Consider the following 23,850-nt stretch of genomic DNA (forward strand, 5'->3'; position numbering starts at 1 on the left):
AAGAATTCTCTGTATTATTTATCAAAGTTCCGCAAGGTTCGCAGGAGAGCTTCTGTAAAGTTTGGAAGGTAGGAGACGAGGTACTGGCAGAAGTAAAGCTGTGAGTACCGGACGTGAGTCGTGATTCGGTAGCTCAGTTGGTAGAGCACTTGCCCGCGAAAGGCAAAGGTCCCGAGTTCGAGTCTCGGTCGGGCACACAGTTTTAATCTGCCAGGAAGTTTCATATTAATGTTTGTTTGAAAGTAAACAGCGTTATTGTCAGAACTAAATTGTCTGCGTTACTTGTCAAAACTAATCTTAGTTCGACTAAAAGCAGTATAAAAGTCAACCGAACGCATCAGGGACTCCTATGCAAGGGAATCGGAATACCTTTCAGTAGATAACATTTGTCTACTTATGTTGATTATGCTGTCTTACATTGTCTACTGTGGCGACCACATGACATTTCGATGAAACAGCATGCTGAATACTGGTAACACACATTCATAGGTGAGAAACATGGGTTGCTGTGCTTTTAGCTACTCTTCAGATTCAACCTAACTTTATAGCGAGTTGATGACAGGTCCTGACTTTATCTTGCAGTACAAAAGTTCTATCTTCTTCTGCAGATAATGGTATCTGATGCTATCATAGAGTGGTGAAAAAATGACAGTTTGTCCCCCGTACCATCGTCACTGCATAGAAAAACTGTAACAAACTGATCGTTACATCACATATTTACAGCAAAATTATTACAAACAGGTGCAACATAACGACATATGGTGTTAGGAGTGTCGTGTGGTCTCCACTATGTGATGGCTTACGTAAGCATTGTCAGCAGATTTCAAATATTTTGTACTGCAAGATAATGTAGACACCGCAGCATTAGAGTCACTACAACTTTTGGATGAATTTCATATTGAGTTGAGATATATTAAGATTAGTTTAGACACGTAATAGAGACAGTTTAAAAGCTGGAATAACATTGAATAATTCTTTAGACGAATTCCGTCTAAAAGTAACTTGGATCAGCAGCTGTGCCATATGTGTTTACGATGCTGTAAAACAATTTTTTGCTTACTTTGGTAATCAATACAGATGCTCCTTGGCTTCATCTATACGTGGTACAAAAATTGAACTAATATCATTCGATATTATCAAACTTATATAAGCAATGCCAAAATGCAGGTGATGTGTGTGCCAGAGCTACGTGAAGCTGCCCGATCTGGCTATCTCCCTCTCAGTTAAATTTTAGACACTGTTGCCCGACCTATATATGCGCAGCCCAGGAGTCAGTAGTTTTACTGCTGAAGACGATGACGAAGACTGCTGTGGTTACTCGCCAGGCCAGCCTGTCGCCTCTGCTGTATCACCCTGCCTCTGTCTGTGTAGTGTGTATTTATCCTGTTTCTGTTATTTATTATAACGTGAAGCGGCAGGTTCACTATTTTCAGTCATATGAGAAACCATACAATTTATGAAACATGGGGTATATTAAGTGAGAACTGAAACCAGGGAGACCTTTATACAGCGGAGAGAGGAGTCAAACAGGGAAACTCCATCATTGTTATGCCTAGGTATTTATTTGACGTGACTGTGTCACACAGCACTCTACCACAACTGCACTTGAACATTACATTACTGTTTTTCCTAGTCGCTCGTGTTAAATTACGTTTTTCTACGCTTGCAGAAAGATGCGATTCGTCAAACCACAGTCACTCAGCAATGACATCCTCCAGTGCACCACAACATGTCTGCGTCCTATGGGAGATTCATGTCTTATGTTCATTAGCCGTGTGGGTAACATTTCTGTGTCGTGATACAATTAATAATAAAGCAAGGAAGCAACGGAGAGAATGTTGTTATGGGTGGCCGGCGTCCTCTTTCTCGAACACGAATGCACATGTGGATTAATAAGGTTCTTTATTTACATGAACATTTACTTAACTTGTGTTGTGGTACAAGCTCATCAGTAATAGTCCTCTTGCGACAATATCGCTAATCTTCCTCTTACAAACATTAGTCTCACTGCTAGTCCCGCTATATGCACTAATCTGGTCGCCAAGTACTGTCGTAGCCTGTGACGTGAACTGAGCCCACTCTGTGAATGTACTGACAGACGCCAAACTGAGTGAGTGAGTCAGTAAGCGAGTGAGGCTCTCCGATCAGCGGCGGAAGCCTAAACACATGCTGCTGGAAGGGCGTTGGCGGTTTGTTGCTTGTCGATGTGTCTCTGGCCTCACTCGAGATAGGGGCACTTGACACTGTGCATACTTATGATACATCTTCACACTTTATCTTTGCCGATCGGTGTGCTGGCGACAGCTTAAGGCCAGCACAGATGTGGGCTAAACATCTAATTAGGATGGGAAAGGAAGAACTACTACTAGTATCATTCTCAAGATCTGTGGAAGGTAAAAGTGGCTGAGAAATACCGTAGGCGAGATGGAAGGATGAGATCAACAAGGGTATGGAGGTGAAGGACTTGTGAAAAGGTGAACTGGTCACGAAAGCCAGAAGCAGAAATGACTGGTGGAGGACTGTATAGAAAACATAAAGTACTCCAGGCCTAACTGTCAGTTAAGAAGAAGAAGGAGGGTACAAACAGTGCCTTCTAACCGTTTCTGGTCTTTCTGGAATCGAACATCCCCTACCCTGGACACTTACACATCTGTCTGCACTACACAGAACATCTCACAGTATCCTAATGCCTACCCTGGAGCTGTAGTAAGGGAGTCCGTAAGTCCCACAAAAGCCAGTTTCTGGGAACCATCCCATTCGAATTTTGGTCCTTATTTCCTTAATAAATTCAGTGAGGTGGGCTTATATACAAATTCTAGAGTAAACTTTTTTGAAGAACTTTGCCATCATTCTGAATATAGACACTCCCTTAACATCCTTGGATGGAGGAATTGCCAGAATAGCTTTAACGTTCTCTGAATCGTCTCCAGTGGGCAACCAAAAAGGCACTTAGCTGAACTCAGATAAATTCCAAAGGGTCGAGAATGCTGTCATCTTCCAAGTGTACTCCATTATTGGGATCTGATTATTTGCTTGTTTTAAATCCAATGTAGTAAGGACTTGAATACGGCTGAACCAACGAAAACAGGAATGCTAGAGAGGAAGTGGGACAGGAAGTAGACTCTATTTTCATTCAGAACCTAAAATTGCCTACATGATGGATAAACCCTTCCGATTTAGGAACCAGGAAACCTGGGGCTGCATGTGGCGAGCTGGGTGGGCCAAAAAACTCCCTGATCGGAAAGGTTTTCCACCGTAACCTTAAGCTCCTTCATGTGTGTGTGTGTGGGGGGGGGGGAGGGGGGAGGGGGGAGGGGGAGTGAGATGTTGATATCGCTTATGAACTGGAATGTTATCGCTGACATCTACATGATGTTCCACCAGGGAGGTAACCCCGATCTGGTGGTTTCCATGTTAGGAAAGTCCTGACAAAGGTCTCTCATTTTTCTAGCGTACTCGGTATGCGTACTGCACATCACCTATGGTGGATTTCACCATTCCCTCCGAACTACCACTCATCTCATTCCCGCACTAAATTTTTCAACGCTGCTGTCAAGCCAATCTACCCATGCTGACCAAAGGTAATTAATTATTGCCTTCTGGAGAAATTTGAAGGAAAAATTGTTATCTGACGGGCCATATATTAATCCGACTTTCTTATCATATCTGCACCTAGAATTCAAGGTATTGTTAAATTCTATGTAGCTTTGACCTTAGTTCCCCTGGAAAAGTCATTAATGTTAACTTTCACGGAAATGACTCCCTTCATCCCCAATGAGTGTGTTATTAACGGCAGTGTAGCTGCTTTTCTCCGTTTTAAACACACCCCATACACAAATATTCTGGTTTTCCTTAAACCTATATTAATTAGCCGCACTGAGGCTACTAGCTGAATCCAGAAGGGTACATACTGGTCCGTTCTTGATATAGCAACTAGCGAAAGGCAATCCCTTTCTAGCCCTACTGTTTACGCCCCAAGCCCTTACTACCCTTCCTTTCACTAATTCTACACCTTTCGGTTAGTCATAGCTGTTCCTGACCTTTTGTCCTTTGCCAGAAATTCCTACTAATATGACCCTCCTTCCACAATTAAAGTATTTAGTTGAACTTTCTTCCCTCTCTCCAGAGGCCTCAGGAAAATATCTTTATAGCGACCTTGAAGCAAATTCATTTCGAACTTTTTAGAACACTGCCCATGAAAAAACAGCGATAGATGAAACTATACTAAAATTATTTCTATTAAAGCAGTCTTTGTCGCATATGATTTATATAGTTCACGCAGTGACCAGTTTAGATTTCTTATAGGATCATCATCAGGCCATTTTATTCTGCGAAAAAGAGTAATACAGTTTCTCAGAGCTCAAAGGACTTGATTAGAGCCTTACGAATAAAATAATATAGAAGTATGGATGACATCTGGTTGGTGGCAGCAGGAGGCGTTGGCATGGAGCACTCCACTCTGGAGATGCGTTAAGAACACTGTTGAATAAAGCACTCTTGCTAGTACTTTAATAGAGAGAGCTACACTCAGCGCCTCCAACATGACGTCAATAACAGGGAATGGTAGTGAGGCATGACAACTTTCCGCTGAATACATTTCCGAAAATATATAATTATCAGACGTTTGGTTATAGAATGAACAACTAAGAATGCTGTAAATAGTATTTAAAAGATGTCCACTGTAAAAAGTTCAAAAGCAGAGAATTAATAGGTATCTGACGATATTGGCTCATTTAGAAGTAAGCTGCCCTCTGGAGGGACTTATGGTGGACGTAAGCGTAGTAAAGATTGTTGATAGGTGTCCAACAGCTGATCGAGAAAACCAAGCAGCCTCGATATGTTCCCCCATCAGTCAAAGATGCTGCGTAATCCAGTTTGAAGGGACGCAAATAGGTGACCAAGAAAACGACATGGCAATCTAGAAGTAACATCGGTCATAGATATTGCAAAGTTACATGAAGCTACATTTTTATGTGCGCCTATTATGAGTATGTCCATGCACAATTAAGTCCTTGTTATAGTATATAGTTAAGATTGAATATATGTGATAATACTGTTTAAAATCGCGAGCCATTATTTATAAGTAAACTAGAAGCGTAAACCGTTATAATTTCGAGTACAAATTGAAAGTGCAGCAAACTTTGTGCAGATGTGTTATCCATATGTACTTCAAGGATTCAAATGACCTTAGCTCATACATTAATCTTGGTACAGAAAAAATGACCAAGTTAATGACAATGATGTAACAGTGTAGATGAAATGCTGTGTGCAACCATTAGGTTCTGTATTTGAGCTACATACAAAACAGAATATTTTCGAGAAATTCAAAGGATGTAACGTAAGCGTTGTCACCAACATAATGTATTTTAATTATCTAGGTATTTTAAATAATAAATAGTACAAGAAGTGAGGAAATGCACCATAATTGTAATATATACGTACACAGTACTCTGAAAGCGCACTTAGGTGTGGCGTAGAATAATGTTTGTTTACTTATAACCCACAAATAAGTTAAAAAGAGGCGAATTTTAGGCAAGCCCGACTTTGTACAATGTGCACGTAAATAATAAACAGAAGTTTTTGTCTTGAAAAAACTGTTGGCTCACCTGCAAAAATCTGGGAAAGATGTATGTGGAAAGTTTTCAGGAAAAGAAGGTAAAATATAAAGCAAAAGCATTATCGATTAAAACATGTAACAGATAAACAACAAGTGATAATTTATTCTCATCTATACAGGAAAAAACTAATTGACATCATATGAGAGGAAAAGCAGGAAATTTTAGAGTAATCTAACTGCTCATTAAGAAGGGGCAATTCCTCCTTTTAGTGATGTATTTAGATTTCAAGTTCCTTTAAGGTTTAAAAAAAATATATTTAGGGACAGTGTGAAGAACTTTCAGGTTATTGGAAATAGTTCCCTCAGAATGATTCTTCTGAATAAAGTGCTACTGTCTGACTCAGAAGTTAGTTGATAATATCTAGATTGAAAACTCCTGTCAGACTTATGTAATGCCTGTCAAAAGTATTAGACACTATTTTATAAAAACTGGAGTCGAAATACTTATTACCAAAGTCGTCAATATTAGGTTTTTAACTTACTCTACACACGATTATTCGTTGGAAAAGCTATGGTCTGTTCTGTATTTTCAAACAGATTATAGATCTTATCAGGACCATTGTCTAGGCAGACAATTTTAGAAAACGTAATGGCTTCCATTAGTGTGCGTAAAGAACATGAGTAGGCAACTGTTGCTCTAATAGTAGTATAGGAGAACAAAAATATATACGCTAATTTGCAGTGAGGTATGTTTTACAGTGCAAGACTGGAGTAAATGTAATCTGTAAAGGGAATTACCAATAACGTACAGGTTTCTTAAAATTAGATTAAACAGAGGCGTAAGAAGCACCAATAAAGAAGGGAAGTTCGTTTGTATTATCACGAAGTAGGAAAGAAAGTTCCACGAATATGATACTCGAATTGGCATGGCAGTTATTAAACCAAAGACTTTTTCGTTGCGGGAGGATCTTCCCATGAAATTTCAATCACCTACTTCCTTCTTCAAAACGGAAAAAAAATTTGTTGGCGTCCGCTACATAGGAAGAAATGATGATCATAATAAAGTCAGAGAAATCAGAGAGCCTAACTGATGATTTAAGTGTTGGTTTTTCTCCAGCGCTGTTTGAGAATGGAACGGTAGAGTAATAGCTTGAAGGTGACTCGATAATCCCTCTGCCAGGCATTTAATCGTGAATTGCAGAGTAATCACGAAGATTTAGATGTACATAATCTCAGAGCTTTCAAACAACATTTGATTAGGTTTCTTTGACAATGTAACTGCTTATTGCTGTTCCGTGTAGTTTGTAGATTGGTGTAATTGATTTACTGCCATAATTCATCTATCCTCGTAATATTTTGAGTTTCACCGTTATCTTTTCGATACAGTTTCCAATTATTATCTTACTGTGTATAGACAGGTACTGTAATACGGCAACGACTTCGTCGAGTGTGTAGTGCTGTGCTGCAGTGTGCAAATTCAATTGCTTATGGGAAGTGTATTGGCACATGACTAAAAAAATTTAGTTCATGGTTTAATGCCAATTAGTAAGCGGATCATACGTTTTCGAGTCTCACTGGTTTGTTGCCGCCTAAGACGACTTCCAATTCGGCACTAAACTCTTTCTGTCACACAAGGCGTTGCATCTTACGTCCTCAGTTACTTTTTCTTTTTTTCCCAGTTTCTGTCTTCCCCTTCAGTTTTTTCCTCTACAGCTCTCTTTAGTACCATTGAAGTTATTGCCTAGTATTATAGCCAATGCCCTATAATCCTTTCCGTTCTTCTAGTCAATGTATTCGAGCCGTTCGTTTCCTTGCCTGCTTTGTGGAGAACCTCTTCATTTTAAATCTTACGCATCATCTTAATTGACAACTATGCTCTGAAGCGTTTGCGATTATCTTTCTTATTTTCCAGTTATTCCACATTCCGCCATGTATTATTTTGCTTTCCAGATAGGAGAACTCCTTCACTTGATTCAGGGACTCTCCCTACAAAGTATTTTATAAGTGCAGGTAACAGTCCTCAGATGGTATACTCAGTGGAGTTAACTGCGCCTTAAAAGTAATCGGTCAATTTCTTTGTAAGAGAGTCAAAATAATTTCTCCTCTGTAAATGTATGAGAGACAATGTTAAGCGACTGTGGATTTGCTTTGTTATAGTACTCCAGCAGATTTCGTTTCAGAGACCTACAAAAATCCGCACCTCCTGCTCATATACATGCTGCATATGCATGGGATCTTATACCCCAGGCTGGGGTAGTCCGAGATCGTCGTCTACATTATTAAGTAGCTATCGTGCTTTTTAGGAGAACAGAAAATGGTGTTAATGTGGTACCACCTTCCAAACAGACCATTTTATTTGGGTAATTAGAGAAACGTGGTAGCTGCTCATTTGCCAGGTTCATCTTTTGTTTTATCCAGTTATACCCCGTCGAAGTTGTGTGTAGTGCTATCCGAAACTCTCGTTCTGTATAGATTTTCTTACAGACTACTGTCGTCAGGTCTTCTAGTTCTTTGATGACAGAAGCGTGTTGAAGATGATGCGATCTGTGGAAGAGTGAGTTCATAGTACTCCACTCCTCTGCAGTCGGTGATGGGAACTATCAGTACGTAAATACAGGAATCGGAAAGGAGAAATGCTAAGGCTCAGTCTAGTCACATTGGAAATCAATTAAGTGCAATGGAAACAGGAGAGGGATTTCTGGTCAGACGAGTATAGGGTAATATCAACAGCTGCAGAAAATGGTATCACCCGAATAACATTCGATATGAATACGAAAATACGGCAGAGAGTGGGTTACTATGAACAGTTCAGTTACAGGGTTATACTGCAAGCAGACACCGGCAACAACAGTTCAGGTTTACATGCCGACGTCACAACGGGAAGATGACGAGATAGAGTAAATATAAGAGAATGCTGAATGGGCGATTCAGGACGTAAACGGAGAAGAAAATCTAATAATCATGGAGGACTGCAATACGTTTGTAGAGGAAGGAGTGAAAGAAGTGGTTAGGGGAGAATATGAACTTGGTGCTAGGAATGAAAGAGAAGACAGACTAACTCAGTTCTGCAATAAATTTCAGCTAGTAATAGCGAATATTCCATTCAAGTATCACGGGAGGAGGAGGCGTATTCGGAAAAGGTCGGAAGATACAGAAATATCATAGTTAGGTTACATCATGGTTCGGCAGAGATTCAGAAGTCAGATGTTGGATTATAAGGCTTACTCGGGAGCAGATATGAACTCAGATCACAATTTAGTAGTGCCTAAGAGTAGCTGAAGCTTAAGAGATTGGTCAGGAAGAATCAATGCGTTAAAGAAGTGGGATACGGAAATACTAAGGAATGAGGATAAACGCTTGAAGTTCTCTGAGGCTATAGATACTGCGATGAAGAGTAGCTCAGTAAACTTTTCAGTCGAAGAGAAATGGACGTATCTAAAAAGGGCAATCACAGAAGTTGGAGAAAAAAAAACATAGGCACAGAGAACGTAACTGCAAAGAAACCATGGGTAACACAAGAAATACTTCAGCTGATCGATGAAAGAAGGAAGTACAAAAATGTCACGTAGGAATGAAATAAATGGGAAGAGCAGAGCAGCTAAGGCGAAATGACTGCATGAAACATGTGAAGAAATCGGATAAGAAATGATAGTCGGACGGACTGATTCAGCATATAGAAAAGTCTAAACAATCTTTGGGGAAATTAAAAGCAAGGGTGGTAACGTTAAGAGTGCACCGGGAATTTTACGATTAAAAGCAGATGAGAGAGCGGGCAGGTTGAAGGCCTCTATGAGCCGGAGGACTTATTTGATGTTTTGAGGGGAGAAGAAATAGGAGTCGACAGGGAAGAGATAGGAGATCCAGTACTACAATGAGAATTTAAAAGTGTTCTGGATGACTTAAGATCAAATAAGGTAGAAGGGGTAGCTAACACCCCATCGGAATTTCGAAAATCATTGGGCGATGTTGAAATAAAACTACTAGTCACGTTGATGTGTTGTATGTATGATGTTGTATGTACGATGACATACTGTCAGACTATCGGTATAACACGATCCACACTATTCCGACGACAATAAGAGCCGACAAGCGCGAAAATTATCGCACAATCGCCTTAAAAATTCATGCATCCAAACTGCTAACAAGAATAATACACAGAAGAATGAAAAAGAAAATTGTGTATGTGTCAGATGATGATCAGTTTGGCTTTAGGAAAGTTAAAGGCAGTCTTCATGTTGCGGTTGATAATGGAAGCAAAGCTAAAGAAAAATCAAGGCACGTTTGTAGGTTTCGTTGACCTAGAGAAATCGATTGACATTGTAAAATGGTGAAAGATTTTCGAAATTCTGAGGAAAATGCGGGTAAACTATAGGGAAAGGTGGGTGATACACAGTATGTACAATAACGAAGAGGGTAAAATAAGACTCTAAGGCCATGAACTAAATGGTCATGTTCCAATAGGTGTATTAAAAGGATGTAGTCTCTCGCATCTGCTATTCAGTCTGTACATCGAAGAAGCAATGATGGAAACTAGAGAAAGATTCAAGAGCAGGAATAAAATCGGGATGAAAGAATATCAGTGACAAGATTCACTGATGACGCTGCTATCCTCAGTGAAAGTGATTATGAATTACGCATACAGAAGCTGTTGAATGAAATGAACAGCATAATGAGCCCAGAATAGGCTTGAGAATATAAAGAAGAAAGACGAAAATAGTGAGAAGTAGCAAAAATGAGAAGAGCCTGAAACTTAACAACAGAGTTGGGGATCACAAAGTGGATGAAGTTAAAGAATTCTGCTACCTAGGGAACAAAATAAGCCATGATTGACGGAGAAAGGAGGACGTATAAAGCATACTAGCACTAGAGAAAGGAGCTTTCCTGAGTAAGAGAAGTATATTAGTATCAATGGTATACCTTAATTTGAGGAAGAAATTTCTGAGAATGTACGTTAGGGAGCACAGAATTGTATGGCAGTGAAACATGAACTGTAGGAAAACCAAGATAGGAAGGAATCGGTGCATTTGAGATGTTGTTCTGGACAAGAATGGTGAAGGTAAGAAATGGGGAGGTTCTCCATAGAACTGGGAAGGAAAGTAATATTTTATATGGAAAATGATGGTTAGAAGAAGGGACAGCTTGACAAGAGACGTTTTAAGACATTAGGGAATAACCTCTCTGGCACTAGAGGGAGCTGTATAGGACAAAAACTGTAGTGGAGGAGATAGACTGGAATATATCCAGCAAATAATTGAGGACATAGGTTGCAAAATTGTGCTATGTACAGAAAAGGTTGCCACAGGTGAGGAAATCGTGGCTGGCCGTATCAAACCAGTCAGAAGGCTAACGACTCGCATGCTATTAAGACACTCTCCACTTCATCCACTTCGAACTGTGTCATGAAGATGATTTTGAAACATTATTGAGTTCTCGTGTTCAAAAAGTTTTGTCTCATGCGGCAATCGATGCAACGGTGAAAATTAAGAAAACATTTCCTTGAAGTTTTCAGTGTACAGTACGTAATGGCCATAGCAGGTGATATGTGACTGGTTAATCCACACCTCGTTTCAAAGTACACCCCTCCGATGTCTGAGCGCGGCCGAAGGGGTTGGTAGTCTCCAAGTCGAACGTCTGGCCAGTAATTTCCAAGTACGCCTGCAGCAGCACTTTGGTAAAACGACAACTAACGCGAAGCGGATAAAGATTACCAAATCATTCAGCCTTTTTTCGCTGTCGTGTTGCTCAACTATATGGATTTGCGAATATGATACCCACAACTATCAAAGGAAGAGCAAAATACCTCTTTAATGTACGTAGAAGGTAGGTACACTGAATCTTGTTCTTTATAACCTTTTAGAAGCCCGTAAACCCTGAGCAGAATTGGTGTTCGTAGTCTTAGTCTCATAATGGCTTAGTGTGCTAGGTGTGATTTTATGAGAAGCACCTCGGTCTCACTGTTTATCTTATGGGTGGAATACATGTTGATCTTCTGATATATATATTCTACCAGACACACCATTTCATCGATGTAATCCTGGCGTCGTAGGACAACCGCCGCTTAAATTTCGTCGAGATCATCTCTTAGTTCGCTAGTTGATTTCCTATCCTTCTTAGAAGCTTTCGATTCAATTTGTTTGCCTAGCATAAGAACTTGATACATTTCGCAGCCTACTACTCGTAATTCAGCTGGTTTAGGCGGAAGTTGTGCAGCTCTCTGCACCGTACTGCTAATTACATCCGTGACCGATGTAGATTACCGGTGGGGATGAAATTGTCTCTTCCTCAGAGTTGAAACCGTGTCATCAGGAAGAACCTTCAAGCGTCATGTATATCTTTATTGGCTTACCTCTACCTTCGATTCAAAATCATCTCTAATGTGGTAGGATAAAGGTCCTGATTTCCCTAAAGACAGGAAGCTATCGTGAATCCGAGTAACTTAGTAACCACCGCACTTAAATTTTTGGCGTCTCAAGTAACAAGCTCTTCACATTGATTCTGATAAACGATGTTTTAAACAACGTACGAGTTGTGGAATCTAAAACTCTCTTTGACCAAACTGTAAACTGTCCTGAGCACGATTATATACTGACAGCTTTCCATTGTGAAATGAGATACGAAAATAAAGTTTTAACCAAAGGAAAACTACAACTTTTGTATTAAAACCCGCAGAGTTAAGATCTTATAGACCCAGAAGAAAGTTAAGTTTCCATAGAATATTTTTTTATATTACGAGTATGTTTATATCTACTTGGATAGATGTGTGGTTAAATTCCTTAGCAAACGTGTTACAAAGAATGTAGAACGTTAGAGGAATCGTTTTTGCACGCAAATATATTGTGTTTGGCAATAATAAATACGAACGTATTGAGGTACGTAAAGTTTTCATGTACATTTTAAACGATTTAGTGTTTGGAATCTTTCACAAAAACTTTGGTACATTGTCCTAGGTCGTCATACACCACATTGAATGCCATCTGATGTCGGGCTCTGTATAGGAGGCTATGAAAGTGCAGTTTCGTTGTCACCGCCACAAATGAGGTCTATGCAGTACGTGAATTGATTACAATAGTCTCGGACATACAAAAAAATTCTACAGGATTGACTACATACACTGTCAGCAATGTTACAGTATAGTGATTTGCCAGTGATGCACTAAATCAACTTACCGCTACGATATGTTGTAACAATTTAGTGATCGATGAATCCTAAAGGCCGGCCGCGGTGGTCTCGCGGTTCTAGGCGCGCAGTCCGGAACCGTGGGACTGCTACGGTCGCAGGTTCGAATCCTGCCACGGGCATGGATGTGTGTGATGTCCTTAGGTTAGTTAGGTTTAAGTAGTTCTAAGTTCTAGGGGACTGATAACCACAGCAGTTGAGTCCCATAGTGCTCAGACCCATTTGAACCATTTTTTTGAATCCTAAAGTATGCTGTTGGAAGCAACAACGAGACAACCTTGTCAAATTTGCTGAAGGCTTGTGTTCACTCTCACATATAGAGGTCAATCATGGATCGAGAGGCTCCAATATGTGTTTTTCAATGTCTGTCTGTTACCAAAAGCCACAGACCACGTAGGTCTAAACCAGAGGCTAAGACGGCTCTGCGATGGTATGGGTTGCGAATTTCTCGACCTCCGCTATCGGGTGCTGAATTGTAGGGTTCCCCTTAACAGGTCAGGCATACACTACACGCAGGAAGCGGCTACTAGGGTAGCGGAGTACCTTTGCCATTCTTTCAGGAGTCCTACTTCTGCAAGGTTCGCAGAGGAGCTTCTGTAAAGTTTGGAAGGTAGGAGACGAGATACTGGCAGAAGTAAAGCTGTGAGGACCCGGCGTGAGTCCTGCTTCGGTAGCTCAGATGGTAGAGCAGTTCCCCGCGAAAGGCAAAGGTACCGAGTTCGAGTCTCGGTCGGGCACACAAAGATTCAGGAAGGTGCTGTATAACTAAGATGATAACTTACGATTGCACGAGAGAAACGTATGTCCAGAAACATTTATGGAAATCACCATCAGATCACTTATCAAGAAATGTCGGTAATATGCAATGAGCATAACATGAATGATTTCTGTACAAAGATACAGATGCCTATTTCAATCTGAAACTACACAGCAAACCGAAATGTCTTAGCACTAGCTATTAGGTAGCTACACACGTTACATGTTCAGAATATAGTTCATCGGTGGAATATGTGTTCACAAGAAGAAATCTTTTCAGATAGTTTGTCAAAATTAATCCAATTACAGCTCATTGGTTAATCCAGGCGACTTAAAATTTCGCATACGGTGATTCACACTTCTTCGAGACCGAGATTGAAGATTAATAAATTTGAACAAGTAAATCGATCTTTTCTACATATAAAGTTATGTGCACGTCCTTACTCCGCGAGCCACCGCATGGTGCATGGCGGAGGTTACACGTACCACTTCTAGTCATTTTCTTTCCTATTCCACTCGTAAATAGAGCCAGGGAGAAACGGTAGTCTAAAATCCCTCGTATTGGCCCCAATTTCTCGCATATTATGTTCGTGGTTCTACGTGAAATGTACACTGGCCGCACGAGAATCGTTCTGCTGTCGGGCTCAGATGTCGGTTTTCTAAATTTCCGCAGTAGTACGTGACGGAAAGTGTGTCGCCGTCCCTGCGGGGACTCCCATTTGAGTTAATAAAGCACCTCAGCATACTGATCGGAACTGTCAGTAAAAAATCTAGCAGCCCGCCTGTGAACTGCTTCGATGTCTTCCTTCACCACGATCCATTGAGGATCCCAAACACTCGAACAGTACTCAAGGATCGGTCGCGCTATCATTCTTTACGCAGTCACCTTTATAGATGAGTTACACTTCCCCAAAATACTGCTAATAGGGCGAAGTCGAGTATTTACCTTGCCTACTACCAACCTGACGAAATCATTCTGTTTCATATCTATTTGCAACGTTAGGTCTAGATACTTAATCGATGTGAGTGTCACGCAGTTCACTACTTATACTGTATTCGAACGCTATATGACTATTTCTCCTATTCATCTGCAATACTTACATTTTTCTACATTTAGATTAAGCTATCTTTCCTCACACTAACTAGAAATCATCTTGCATACTCCTAAAAGCACTCTGACAATACCATTACGTAAATCACTGCTCACCCAGCCAATTAGATCATTTAATGTGTTAGAGAATAAGAGTAGTCCTATCACACTTCCATGGGAGGGGGGGGGGGGGGAGGACACTTCTGTTTCTGAGGAACATTCGCCATTGGCGACAAAGTGATGGGTTCTGTGTGTGTGTGTGTGTGCGTGTGTGTGTGTGTGTGTGTGTGTGTGTGTGTGTGTGTAGAATGTAGCTAAGATAATTGGAAATTTCGAAAAGAGTGCTTGTGCGATACGTTATAGAATAAAAATAGGTATCCAATTAACTTACCGATTTGTTTTTTAATGGTGTCGGCAGTGATAAGTAATGTCGGCAGTGATAAGTAGTGTTGTGGAACAGGTGTAGCCTTGTCAGGGTCACAATTCTAACCTCGTCGCCAGGAGACTGCAGTTTTTCTAGTGAGGATCATGATGAAATTCATCAAAGCTCGCCAAACAACCACTCTCATTTATTAGTATTGATAACGTTACAACATGCTCCAGGCCCACGTCAAGCGGGCAATACGGGTATCTAAATGACATTCCTTGGTGGTGGTGCCTTCTCAGGATCCCGGCCACAGCTGTAAATAGCGTAGCTTCGTCAGAGCGGTGTATGCTTTCGGGCCAGGCATCGGATGGAGGCTGACGCTATCCGTGCAGGTTACGTAACCTCATGGCTTTATGGCGGCCGGCAATGTCACTGACAGGTGAATGCAGTTTCGTCTGGGGGAGATCTCCGGCCCTCGAAGTGTGACTGGTGGTGACCGGGAACAGCAGTGGCTTGTAGAGTTCCAGTTATGCCCTAGGGCATGAGCCCTAGCTAAATGCAGAACCGTAGGGCAAGCATTTTCGTTGAATGATACCGACTGGCGCTGATGGCTGCACCAGCGAATGGTGATAGAGCGACGATGCTTGTCCGGACCCAACAGCAGTTGCTTAGTCCACAGCGGTCGCTGACTCGATGCCGTCTGTGGCTGGGAGGAGGCTATTTTTTTCAAGCCTGGACCCAGCGCGCTTTTGTATGGGCCTGTCAGGTACTCCGTCGGTGAGAACACTGGAGTGACGTCCTGGATTTCGGTTTCAGTGCATGTTGTGAAACGCATGGTGTACCGATGTGCTTGGGCCTCATGGTGTAATGTTGCATCGTCAGTTTACAGCAGTCGGCGGCGGTTATGTAATCATCAGATGGTGACCAACAACTGATGCATAGCAGTGTTAACCAGTGTTAGCCAATGTAACTGCAGACGCAGAGCGCAGTGGGTGAGCTAGCAGTAGCTGCAGTTTCTGCTTGTTACAGGGGATGAAGTTTAATTTCTAGTTTCCGTGCTACTGCGAGTAAGTGAATTGTATCAGTGTATAGTCCTGCGTTTAGTATGAAACAACTTATTCACAGCTTACACGTTAACTGCAGTGCATTTGCATTCAGTGAGCTGTCGTAAGGGGTGTAGTAGAAGCCAGAAGTATCGTAATAGCAGAACTGGGCTTGCTCCAGGCTACTTCCTGGGTTAGTGTTATATTACTTATAGTACACTCCAAAAACCGATTTAGAGGGATATGGCGCCAAATGGGCTGACTTGGAGCAGGGGAGGCACCACAGGAATTTTCATTTCAGCTGTCTATATTTTTACAAATAAAATTATAAGGAAGTATTCAGGATTCACACTCACAGCAGTGGAAGTTCAAAACACAAAATTTTTTTTACGTGTGAAATTTCATCGTTTTTTCACATACTATTGGCTGCATTTGTTGCTGTAGGTACACTTCTCTTCATAAGTAGGAGAGATTCTTTGATGAATTTTGCACAGCATAGAAACCATAGTTACAGAAGAATGAAACTTTAGAATTTTCCAAATCTATTACAGACTATGGTAAAATTTGAGATAATTAACTATAAAATTTTAGTTTTTTCTAAACATGAAGTTTAAAAGGAAACAGCGCATTAATCTTTTCATGATGAAATTTCACATGAGAAAATGTTTATTTTGTCATGTTTCTGAACTTCCATTACTCTGAGTGTGATTCCTGAACCCTTCCTGGTCATGCTGACAAGCTTTTATGAATTTATGTGTAAAAGTATATACAGTGGAAATTAAAATTTCCTGTGGTGCCTCTCCACTTCAAGTCGGCCCGTTTGATGTCCTACCCCCTTGAAAACCGATAGGTACTGCTCCTGTTACGTACAGTATAGAGGAAGTTGGCCCATGTTTATAAACAGCTGGATGCTTCCTTGACCACAGTGACAGACTTAGGTCTGCTGTCTTGTGCTGCAGTGGCGTTGAGGCAGCTGAAACAATTGATCTGGCTTGTTTGAAGCCTATTGTGTCACCCGTCACAACGGATGTCATTGCACCTTTCGATAGGAGTCTCGTAGTCGGTCTAAACCTACTTGACAATGAATGGCGAGCAGTAGCTGTTTCATGAATCTCTATGCCTACGATGAATTGGGGCTCTCGCCGCACTCTTCATAACAGGTGTGAGATATTTCCCACTGCTGAAAGTATGTGTAAGCCAACTTGGGATGACTCGCCTGTTGGACTGGGGCTGTGTTCCTGGGAGGTTCGAACAAGGACGTCCGAACAATTGCAGAATGTGGGAGTGTTTGTCACTGGAAGATCCATCATTAGGTGATCGATGGAGTCCAGTGTGAAAATTGCGATTAGGTTGGAAAAGGCGATCGGTGACAATTTTTCATTGGGTGCATCCGTCTGCAGATAGTTGCTCATTTTGGCACAAATGACATCTGCCGCCTGAGTTCAGTGGTCATCCTCGGTTCTGACAGGGGTTTGGTTGCTTTACTGGAGACTGGTATCTTTGCTCGTGGGGTCAGAAGCAGAGCGTTTTGTAGCATCGCTTCCAGAAGTGATCGTGATCCTCTGATCAACCATGACTGCCAGGATCGTCGTTTTGTGCACTAAGCACACCATAGCCACTTCACATCAGCGCTTGCCTTCCAAGAGCAAGTAAAGGAATCCCTACAACATTCCCTGGCATTCCGAGCCATTAGTCAGGGATTAGCTGCAGTCGGGCTAGACAATTACCGTTCCATGCGCAGGCTGCCGTTAACACCGGAACGCGAACGGCTGCGTTCGGAGTGGTGCCGTATTGCGAAGCACGGTCTGCTGATGAATGCCGTCGCATTGTGTTCAGCGATAAACCGCGGCTATGCGCTTCCCCGGGTGACTATCAACAGCGAATGTGGGTGCGACCTGGGAAGAGGTGCGATTCTTTCATGTTTTGGCGTCACGACGTGGCGAGCCATCGGGTTTAGCTTCAAGTCACTGCTGCTAGTAATTGACGGGACTCTGAGGACATAACGATACGTCAAGGACATCCTGCGTTCACCTGTGCTGTATCTCATGCAACGTTCCCGGTGGCAATGTTCGTCCACACATGGCACGTGTCCGTATGAAATGATGACGTGATGTTGAGGAACTCCATTGACCTGCAAGGTCCCCAAATCTGTCATCGACAAGCTCGTACGTCAGTTTCGTCCCAGTGCCAGCATGTAGTATAGTCGTATTACGCATCACTTACAGCAGTGATGGGACAGCTTGCCTTAGGGGAGGATGCGAGTAGTTTTGTCACGCCGTTGCAACCGAGTCAGTGCGTGCGTTCAGGCTAGACGGACAGTAGCGACATACTGATAAGTCGGGTCACACTGCCAAGTTGTTTGTGAACTTACATGGATTTTTTAATCATTGAAATAACATAACCAGAAGTTTCATTTAATTTAATTCTCCCATCTTTTTGAGATTCAGATTTTTTTGTCAGGCTGTGTGTTTCACTTTACACCTCCTTCTAGGATCGAGTTAGCTATGTCTGAGTTCTATACCAGATGTCCCTCATGTCCGTTCTGGTGAAAGTCTCCCACAGACTCCGTTCCTCTCCTGAACAGGATATCTTCATTTCATACTTGATCTGTCCAATTAATGTTTCACAATCTTCCGTAGCACCAAATGTCATATGCTTCCAGTTTCTTCTTCTCTCGATTTCCGCCGATTCATGTTACATTGCAAACAGTCATTCACAATGAAACTTCCAGGCAGATTAAAACTGTGTGCCCGACCGAGACTCGAACGCGACCTTTGCCCTTCGCGGTCAAGTGCTCTCCCATCTGAGCTACCGAAGCACGACTCACGCCCGCTCCTCACAGCTTTACTTCTGCCAGTATCTCGTCTCCTACCTTCCAAACTTTACACAAGCTCTCCTGCGCACCTTGCAGAACTAGCACTCCTGAAAGAAAGGATACTGCGGAAACATGGCTTAGCCACAGCCTGGGGGATGTTTCCAGGAGAGCTTCTGTAAAGTTTGGAAAGTAGGAGACGATATACTGGCAGAAGTACAGCTGTGAGGAGCGTGCGTGAGTCGTGCTTCGGTAGCTCGGATGACAGAGCACTTGCCCACGAAAGGCAAAGGTCCCGAGTTCGAGTCCCGGTCGGGCACACAGTTTTAATCTGCCAGTTAGTTTCATATCAGCGCACACTCCGCTGCAGAGTGAAAATCTCATTCTGTCATTCACAATGTTTCTCTGAAAAATCGAAGTACTGTAGAAACATATTACGACAGTAAGGCTTGACAACGTAACATCATATTAACTTGCCATAAAAAGAAAACACAGGGCAATAATAGGCATCAAGTAATGAGCAGGGCCAATTCACAGACATGTTGCACTTACATTACACATTTAGTCAGCAGGAACTTCATAATTCCATACTTTACCTTCAGCATTGATAAGTACTCTTTTTAAAGCTAAAATTTCTTCTTGATACAGTATTCAAACAAAAATAATATTTCGTCATATGCAACTCAGGTAACTTTATCACAATTATTTTTAGAAACAATACAAACTTTACTAAGAGAAGAAATTTATCAAATACTGAAACTTTTTAAATCCTTAAAAAAAAGACTGGCTTTACGAATGGCTCTGATTCTCAGATACAGGCTCAACATTAACCCACTTAAACAGACTGAAAACGTCGCTAATGATGTAGCCATTCAGTCCCTGTCTTAACTGAAACAACCCTAATTAACGTCAAATGGACTCTGTAATATCACACAATCATAACATTAACCATGACAAGACAAAAGTTGTGAGACGTACAGCTGATGTGACACAGTATTAAATCCTAAAATAAATTAATAATCTACTATATGAAACAACGTAGTTCAGCTCAAAACTACTCTAGGGGAATTCATTGTTTGCCAAATAACCTGCTCGGCTACAACCATTCAGTGCCAGCCAATAACACGTTCAGGTTACAGGACGATCAAGAAGCCATTAGTTAAACTGAAACGACATACTAGCAATTCACTTAGAGGACCTTGCACATTGTAAGCAATATGTCTAAACAACTGCAGCCGTCCACTGCATATTACACAGGGGACAATGAAGTTAAGTACAAATCACAGGTGGCAAGTCAAACCTATACGACCAACCATATTCAAAATATGAAATTTTCCAACATTCGCTACCCTGAACGCAGCTCTATCACAGTACACACTAAACGGAAGACGGAACCCAGTCATAATATAGTGCCTTACAAATCATTGCTGTTGAACACACAACGTTTCTCTATATTACTCATAGAGCCGCGACAAGTGATCTCTCTTCATAGAGATAGACTTCTTGGAGCCCCACCGGCTAACAGCGTCCACTCGCGGCTTTCATAAACCGCCCTCTCCTCTTCGCAAGCCACAATCTTGCTTTCTGTGAGAGCCACTGCCTTGACCAACGCACCAATATCAGGGCTCAACGTACCGACTTTTTCCCAGCAGAGGGCGCGGTACGGACTTCCTTCAAACGATCGGCCAAGCGATAGAGTCAAAAATGTTCGGACAACCGACTCATATTCAACCTTTTTAACCGTATAACATGGAAGATTATGAGATTCCGACCAACGGCATCTACGAGCATGTGAAGCCCTCAACGTACATGTCCCTAATGATTAGCGATTGTTGGAAGTAAAAGGAAATATCTAAAACTATACCTAGACAAACTTACTGCTGCACAGTGGTATTGTCAAGAAATGTCTGGATCATCATAAGTCAAACAAACATGAGGGTACAGGAAACGTAAATGGCAACAAATATTCTGATCTGCTCATATTTTATTTCATTTTTGTTAACCAGATTTACTTGGGAAAGGCGGACCAACTGTTGCTGCCACGAAGTTGGATCCTACACCAACAGGGTTACCGGAATTAAAATCTGCGAAATGTCTTAAAGCTCCACGATCCTGGAGAAAAACCTGCTGGTTATCTTATCCGCTGCCTCAATAATAGCCTCAGAATTCTTCATCATAATCATATTATCCAACTTAGGACTTTAGCTGCCGACCTCTACTGTACTGTTTAAACACCTGGACACGAGTTCTAAGCGTTTGACTCTGAGCCCATTTCCAACAGACAGTCATTGTGACCTTCTCCTGTAACGAATCATAAAAGGGGGCATTTACCATTAATCCGGGGAACAGCTGAGGTAGTCTTGCTGCAGAAATCTCAAAAACTTGACACTTTCTCTAGTCTGTACAACCATATTCTTCTAAATAAATTTGTCCCGTATTCTCTAGCAGGTACTTAAAATTCCCAAATGGTCTCCACCCACCGAGATGAGAAAATATTCAAAAATATAGGTCATTAGCTGTACTGGCATGACAATTTTAGCGTTTTGATTGTACTGAGCCGTACAATAAACTACTGCATGCCTTAATAGGTATGACTTGACCGTTTCCCCTCTCTGTAATCTTTCTTTGATAGCTTTTATGTATGGGTCCTGTTTCCGATACTGCTGGATCCCCTGCAACAAAGTTGGAAATTTGTGATGTATAAGGTTTATGGGCTGTGGTTTTATTCCTGTCTAGGAATATTAGAGTCTTTCCCTCTAAGTTTATCACACGAACAAATGGCGTGATCACAAAATGGAGGCTTCACTACTAGATTAATGTTCACTCAACTTAATCTGCTGGGTCCGGTGGACAACGGGGTTGTGGACCTCTCAACTACAGCTCCTCAATCCTGAAATGCCTGCATACCGCCAGCGGTTCCGGTATGTTCTGCCAGACCTCTCTGCTGTTCCGTCCAAACCGAACTACCGACACATCCTACTTAAACTATCAGATACCTGATTCCCACTGCAACCGATATTAAAAACCTTGTAGCCTACAGGGCTATTCTATCACTTTTCTGCTGTCGCCCTAAAACCCACTTCAGTGCTCGGTTTTCTGTTTCCAACCTAAACCATCTCTGTTCCAAGGAACAATGGAATTTCTCTAGGCCAAACAATTCTGTGGACTAAAGACTTTCAAGATGCATTTCAGAAACTCAAAAATGCTTTGCTTCGTGACAAATGTTTAATCCATGTTGACCCTACCAAGAAGGTAGTTTTGCAAGTCTATGCTTCTTCCTGTGGAATCGGTGCTGTGCTTTCCCACAGAGTTGGTGCACAAGACTGACCTATTGCTCTTGCCTCAAAATTATGAACTTAAACTCAGTGCAGTTATTCTCAAATAGAAAAAGAGGCTCTCGCTATTGTGTATGGTGTGACAAAATTCCATCACTATTAGTATGGTCGCAAGTTTTTTTCAGTGACAGTTCAGAAGCCTTTGCAGTACTTGTTTCAACCGTCAACACCGGTTCCTATACGCACGGCTCAAAAATTGCAACGTTGGGCTTTGTTGCTTTCCCAGTATGAGTATGAAACTGTGTACAGACCTACGGCAAAGCATGGCAATGCGGACGCCCTATCTCGTTCTTCCGATTCACAGAGACCGTGATTTTAATGCATCTGCCGCATCTTGTTGCCAAATCGAAGAGCAGGATTCTGAATTGCTGGAATATTTTCCATAGCACTAGAGAAGAATTGCATAGGCCGCGGAAGCAGATCTCAAAATTTGGTTGGATTACGTTCGTACGTCTTCGCCTCGTTCATTGAACAGTGTCCGGAACTCAGTTGTGCGCTGATATTTTGCGCGTCGGCGTCACCTTACAGTTCAACAGGGTGAGATTTTACACTGAAGCGCCAAACAAACTGGTATAGCCATACGTGATACGTGGTACTTACTGGAATTAAGGAAAATGTGGAAGGAAGGACCCACTAATATAACTTTCTTTTCGCAGAACCTTTTTATTTAACAATATATAAACTGTTTTACAGATAATCGAAGCATTTAACCATAAAATTTTCTTTAACAAAATGAACAAATTTGCAAAATTCTTTTGATCTTAAATAAGCTTTTGATCTTTGCAAAAGTAATCTGAACAGCTGTATTGAAAAACAGCAAACAATATGACAATGATTACAAGACGGATGGACGTCCAGCCCGCCCGTCATCGGGTGAAACAGATGACCTCTCTTCTGTTACATTGCCAGATGCTAAGTACGTTTTGTTTGCAGACGATACAAACATTGTAGTAAGTAGCAAGTCAAGTACACATTTATAAATAGCTGCTTATCAAATTTTCACTGACATTAGTAAGTGGTTTAAAGCTAATTCACTGTCATTAAACTTTGAGAAAACCCACTGTATGTAGTTCAGAACCTGTAAGAGGTTTCGTTTCAGCATGAGTATAACATAAGAAGACATGCAGATCGAAGACGTTGAGAGTGTTCAGTTTCTGGGATTACAACTCGATAATAAATTCAGTTACGAATGGTGCTTAAGCACCTAAAAAGTTTGTATTTGCCGTGAGAATAATGTCAGATGTAGGAGATACAGATCTAAAAAAACTTGCATACTTTGCTTACTTTCATTCTATTATGTCATATAGTATCATATTCTGGGGCAACTAATCAAATCGAGTAAACGTTTTTAGTTTGCCAAAGCTACTGATAAGAATAATTTGTAGTGTAAATTTAAGAACATCTTATAGAAACCTGTGCAAGGAAATTTGTATTCTAACCACTGCTTCTCAGTATATTTATTCCTTTATCGAATTTATTGCAAGTAATACACCTCTATTTCCAACCAGTAGCTCAATATGTAGTATCAATACTAGGAATAAGTACATAACGACCTAAAATCACTTACCTTGGATCAAAAAGGGGTCCAATATACAGGAACACACATTTTCAGTAAATTGCGAGAAACCATTAAAAACTTGGTTTCAGATAAAGCAAGGTTTAAAGAGTTTGAAAGGCTTTTTGACAGTAATATTATCTTCGAACTCTTCCATTT

This window comes from Schistocerca nitens, chromosome 7 (genome assembly GCF_023898315.1).
Source record: "Schistocerca nitens isolate TAMUIC-IGC-003100 chromosome 7, iqSchNite1.1, whole genome shotgun sequence".
Taxonomy (NCBI): Eukaryota; Metazoa; Arthropoda; class Insecta; order Orthoptera; family Acrididae; genus Schistocerca; species Schistocerca nitens.